Consider the following 6712-nt stretch of genomic DNA (forward strand, 5'->3'; position numbering starts at 1 on the left):
TCTTACGCCCATTTTTTACTAATACTGAAAATTTTTAAATAATTATTTCAAGGTCTACATTAATCACAATTTTATTTAGATAATTTAGATTTTCTTTTTATTTTTTTATATTATTTTCTTTCAATACATTGACAGAACAGTGGGACCATCCACATGTGCCTCCACCAGCAGGACCACCAGCTTCCACCCAAGTGAGACTTCACTGGTGGGACCACCCCTGAGGGCCATCAGCACTGGACTACCTGCAACGGTGAAGGCCAGACCCAGACAATGATGGAAAGACCATCATTCTGTGCACCGGAGTGGTGAACAGCAAAGAAAGGGCCTCTCCCTTTCTGTTGTTGAGAACTGAAGCCCACAAGGAGAATGAAGAGAGTCACTATACTAAAGATGCAGTGGACTACAGTGGTTAGTGAGTGGGAGTGGGATCAGCACCTCCTACCAGGACCCGGACTCACTGGGGTAGAGGGTCAGCTCAAACCTGCAGCAGAACCATACAGAGTTCAAACCCACTGGAGGTCAGGGAGCTCAATTCTAGCCTCACAGCCAGAAACCATCTCAGGGGACTAGAGCTGGCTCACTACGATTAATAGACTTGGGTCTGCACACTGCTGCCAATACTGTCTACCAGTAATAGCAGAGACCTGCCTTGAAGGGGACTTTTTTTCCCCCTTTTCTTCTCCTTTCTTCTTTTTCTTCATTTTTCTCCTTTCTTATTCCTGTTTTTCTCTTGTTTATCTTGATGGTTCTTATTTCTATGAGTATGAACACAGTCTCTAGTTTTCCTCTTCCCATTAGTTTGTTCTGTTATTTTAGTTTCTTCCTTCTCTCTTTTTCTCCTATCTCCACCAGTTTCCCAAAGTTTATGTGATCTTCCTGTGTCCTCTAGCCCTACTTCTAACCTTTCCCTCTCCTTCTATTTCTCTATCCTCCCTCCAACTCACTCTAAATCTTCTTCACAGAGGGTAAATTTGCTATACTGAAGGGCTTATTTACTGCGAACATATTTCTGATTGGTCTTTGATTGTGACAAATAACTACAAGTCTAGTTCATGTGGCTAAAGGTGACAGATTAATGATTGCCACAATTTGTTATTTTCTAAGCAGAGTTTGATGCTATCACTGATGCTGACTGTAATACTTTGGCCAAGGTGATGCAATTGTTCTGGTCAGCAGTCCTTCCTGGGATACCGAAATCAAGATTGCCTAAGGGTCATTACAGACACAAAACTCAAAGACCAGCTATACCTGGAAAACACCTCTGAAAGGTAGTCATTCCCTAAGAGTTATAAATACTAGAAATAAAATACTCACAATAAGCAATATACAAGTATCAACCCAGGAATTAAACCAAAAACATTAACAACAACTACAAAAATGAGAAGACTTCTAAACAAGATACAAACCCAGACTTGCAGCTCACCAAAGGCAAATTAAGGGAACAATAAGGTGGAACAATTCAAAAGCCAACCATCTGGACTCCCTGAAATAGTAACAAGATAAATAAAAAACAGATGAAAAAGGCTCTGGAAAAATTAAGTCAGAAATTATTTCCCAGATAACTACAGAGATGGTGACCATGATAGAATGATAGATATGCGTAGTGACTCTAGAACAGATACAGCTTTTTTTTTAAATAGAGGAGAGGAGGAACATGATGAAAACCATGAACACCCAACATAGGAACAAATAGAAACCATGAACAACCAGAATAGGAAATAAATGGAATCCATGAAACAAATTCAAACAGATATCAGGCGAATAAAAACTCCACTGAAAGTATATGCAACAGAATGAGCCAATGTGAGGACAGAATATCAGGTGTTGAAGACAAGATTTCGATTAGTGATTATACACTTGTTTTTAGCCAAAAGGCCAAGAAGCAATGGCTAGTGATTATAAAAAGCAAAAATAGCAAGGGACCATGAGAAATTGATTCAGCAGCTGCTAGATGATGCAAAGAAGAATATCATAAGATTGATGAGTTCATGAAAAAGCAGGAGATAGTGCAAATGACACTTAAAAAAAAAAACTGTTCACAGAAGTAATGGAAGAAAACTTTCCAAGCAAGGAAAAAGAGTTTGACACACAGGTAAGTGAGGCATACAGAACTCCAACTAGCCATGATAAAAAAAAAATCTACACCTAGGCATATAATAGTCTAGATTCCAGAAATCCAAAAGAAGAACAAAATATTAAAAGCAGTTAGAGAAAAGAAACAAGGAACAGGCTGGGGATTTAGCTGAATGGTTCTGCTGCCTACCTCACAAGCTCAAGGTCCCAACTCTGATCCCCAGTACCAAAAATAAATAAATAATAATACTACTACTAATAATAATAACATGCAAGGAAAGCCCATAAGAATCCCAAGAGACTTCGCAACAAACCCCCAAGTCAAGAAGAGCCTAATGTGAAGTATTTCAAGCTCTAAAAGCAAACAACCTCCAACCCAGATTGATGTACCCAGCAAAACTATCTTTCAAAACCAATGTAGAAATGAGATGCTTTTACAACAAAGAACACCAGGAACTTCATGAATACCAAATCAGCACTCTAAAAAATTCTAAACAGTATCCTAGAAAAAGACGGTGACGACCACAACAATGAACCCCAAAAGAAAGTAGCCATCAGGCAAGGCAAGAAATTAAAGTGAAAGGGGTTAAAATAAAAGAGCCAACAACAGGAACATATTATGACATTGATAAGTCAATACATATCAGTTATAACCATCAATGTTAATGGTCTCAATTCACCAATCAAAGAAATAGACTGGCAGAATGGTTCAAGAAGCAAGATCAAATAATAAGCTACATGCAAGAAACTCACTTAATTCAAAAAGAAATTCAGAGAAAGAGAAGAAAGAAACAAAGAGAAAGAAAGAAAGAAATTCACAGACTGAAAGTCAATGGATAGAAAACAATACTTCATGTAACAGGAACCCAGAAAAAAGCTGATAAACTAGATCTCAAACCAAAACTAATTAAGAGAGATCAGGTCACTACATCTTTGTAAAGGGAATAATCCAAGAGGAAGATTTGGCAATCATAAAGATATATGCACCAAATACTAGTGCACCCAAATATATAAAATATTAACAGACATCAAATATTAACAAACATTAAAAATCAAATAAGCACTAACACAATAGTAGTGGGGGACCTCAATGCCCCACTGCCACAAATAGACATATCAACTAGACAAAAAACAACAACAACAAAATACTAGAACTGAACCAAACTTTTCAACAGACTTACTAGATATATACAGAGTGTTCCAACTCACAAAATCAGAATATACATTCTTCTCACATGCATGTGGGTCATTTCCCAAAATAAACCACATGCTAACTCATAGAACATGCTTAAGTAAATGCAAAGGAGTTGAATTTATCCCTTGTAAATTGTCAGACCACAGTGCCATGAAATCGGAGATCAGTAGCAAAAGAAACCACAGCACTTCATAAACACATGGAAATTGAGTAATACCCTCCTTACCAACCAATAGGTCACAGAGGAAATTAAAAAGGAAATTAGACAGTTTCTACAATTAAATAATAATGCCAATACAGAAGTCTTACAGGCAAAATTCATAGCAGTGATGCTCATATTAGGAAAAGAGAGCAAGCTCAAATAAACAGCATAATGCTGAACATCAAGCATCTAGAAAAAGAAGAGCATGACAAACCCAAAACTTGTACAAGGAAGGAAACTGTAAAGATCAGAGCAGAAATCAATGCAATGGAGACTAAGAGAACAATACAAAAAAGTCAATGAATCAAAGAGTTGGTTGTTTGAAAGAACAAATAAAATTGACAAACCCCTAACCAAACTTATCAAAAGAAAAAAAAAACAGAAAAGAAAAGGCTCAAATCCATACAATTAAAATGAAAAGGGTGAAATTATAACAGATCCAGCAGAAATCCAAAGGATCATCAATACCTACTTTGAGAACCTCTAGTCCAATAAGATGGGAAACACAGAAGAAATGGACAGATTCCTAGATACTTATGAATTAACTGAAAACACACCAACAAAGAAAAGTCCAGGTCTTGATGGCTTCACTGCTGAATTTTACAAGAAATTTAGAGAAGCTCTAATGCCACTACTTCTCAAACTCTTTAATGAAATTGAAAGAGAAGCAATACTCCCAAACTCATTCCTGGAAGCAAACATTACCCTGATTCTGAAAGCAGAGAAAGACTCAACCAAAAAAGAGAACTAAAGGCCAATCTCCCTAATGAACATAGATGCAAAAATCTTCAGTAAGATATTGGCAAACAGAATGAAGAAGATCATCAAGAATATCATATACCCTGACCAAGTGGGATTCATCCTAGGAATGCAAGGTTCAATATACATAAATCAATAAATGTAACATACTACATTAACAGAGTCAAGGACAAAAACCACATGATCATCTCAATAGATATAGAAAAAGCATTTGACAAAATCTAACACCCATTCATGAAAACCCTACAGAAAACTGGAACAGATGGTCTTTATCTCAACCTGATAACAGCCATCTATGCAAAACCAATAGCTAATATACTAAATAGTCAAAAACTGAAATCTTTCATGTTAAAATCAAGAGCAAGACAAGGATGCCCACTATCACCACTCCTCTTCAGTATAGTTCTGGAAACATTAGCCACAACAATTAGACAAGAGAAAGAAATAAAAGGAATAAAGATAGGAAATGAAAAAATTAAATTGTCATTATTTGCAGATGACACAATACTCTACATAGCAGACCCCAAAAACTGCACCAAAAGACTTCTAGACTTAATAATGAAATTAAGTAAAGTAACTGGATACAAGGTTAATACTCAAAAATCAATAGCCTTCCTGTATACAGATAACAGACCCACTGAGAGAGGAATTGGGAAAACAACTCCTTTCACAATAGCAACCAAAAAAAATGAAATACCCAGGAATCAATCTAACAAAGGAAGTAAAATACTTCTACTCTGAAAAAAGACATCAAAGAGGACAAAAGAAAATGGAAAGACATACCTTGCTCTTGGGTAGAAAGAACCAATATAGTGAAAACAGCCAAACTTCCAAAACTGCTACACATATTCAACACAATCCTGATTCAATTTCTAACAGCATTATTTCACAGAACTACAGAAAACAACCAAAAAAAATTCATTTGGAACAGAAGAGACCTAGAATAGCAAAAGCAAATCTAGGCAGCAAAGATAAGGCAGGAAGTATTACAATCTCCAACTTGAAACTATACTACAAAGCTACTGTGATAAAAACATCATGGTACTGGCAAAGAAATAGAGCCAAGGATTAATAGAACAGATTAGAAGACGCAGAAACAACTCCAGACATACTTAGTCACCTAATCTTTGACAAAGGAGCCAAACATCCTCACTGGAGGAAATATAGCCTCTTTAATAAGCGTTGCTGGAAAAATTGGGTTTCAACTTGCCAAAGATTCAAACTAAAGCCACCATGCACTAATCTAAAATCAAAATGTATCAAAGATCTACATATTAAAACAGGGGGCCGGGGATTTAGCTCAGTGGTTCCATCACCTGCCTCACAAGCACAAGGTCCCAAGTTCAATCCCCAGTAAAAAATATTTTTTTAAATAAAACAGAAACACTAAACTGGCTAGAAGATAGGGTAGATAGAACATGGCATAGGAAAAGACTTTATGAGCAAAACGTCAGTCACAGGAAAACTAGCACAAAGAATCAACATCTAGTACCTCATCTTATTAAAAATCTTTTGCACAGCAAGAGAAATAAGAGTGAAGAGCCAACCCACAGTGTGGGAAAAAATTTTACCAGCTATTCATCAGACAAAGGACTACTATTTAGAATATATAAAGAACTCAAAAATCAGACCCCCCCCAAATTTAAAGACCTAATCCAAAAATGGGCATCTGAAATGAATAGACATTTCTCAGAAGAAGAACTAGAAGCAGCAAATAAACATGGAAAAATGTTCAACATGACTGGTCATTCCAGAGATGCAAATGAAAGCAATACTGAGATTCCATCTCACCTCAGAAAAAATAGCTGCTATCAAGAAATCAACTAATAACAGATGCTGGTAGGGCTGTGGGGAATAAAAGAACTCTTCTCCACTGTTTTTGGAGTGTAGACTGGTGCAACCACTATGGAAATCAGTGTGGAGATTCCTTGAAAAGCTAGGTCTAGAGGTTCTATTTGACACAGCTATTCCACTTCTGGGTATCTTCCTGAAAGAATTAAAAGCATCACACCACAATAATATATGTGCACCCCTGTTTATAGCAGCATAATTTGTAATAGTTAAATCTTGGCAACAGCCCAAAAACCCATCAACGGATGAGTGGATAAAGATGTGCGGGTTTTTTTATAAAATGGAGTACTACTCAGCCATAAAGAAAGACAAACTACATTTAGAGGTAAATGGATGAAGCTTAAGGCCATACTCTTAAGTGAAATAAATAGGACACACGTTTAAATACCTACCTAACAGTTTATCTGGTGTGAAAAGAAGAAAGTGTAAATGAAAACCAAAATGTGTAATAGAATTGTGAAAGAGAAAGAAAATGTTCAAAGGGGAAGGGGAACTAAGGAAGGGGGGATGGGGAAAGGAAAGGGGAAAAGGAAAAAAATGAAAAAAGAAGCATAAAACAAAAACAAAGCTTAAGTAAAGAGGGAGTGGTGGAAGGGTTCAAGGCAGGGAAAGAGAATGGGAAAAAATAAGAA

The sequence above is a fragment of the Fukomys damarensis genome, unplaced genomic scaffold, assembly GCF_012274545.1.
Source record: "Fukomys damarensis isolate Sample0158 unplaced genomic scaffold, DMR_v1.0_HiC HiC_scaffold_5, whole genome shotgun sequence".
Lineage (NCBI taxonomy): Eukaryota > Metazoa > Chordata > Mammalia > Rodentia > Bathyergidae > Fukomys > Fukomys damarensis.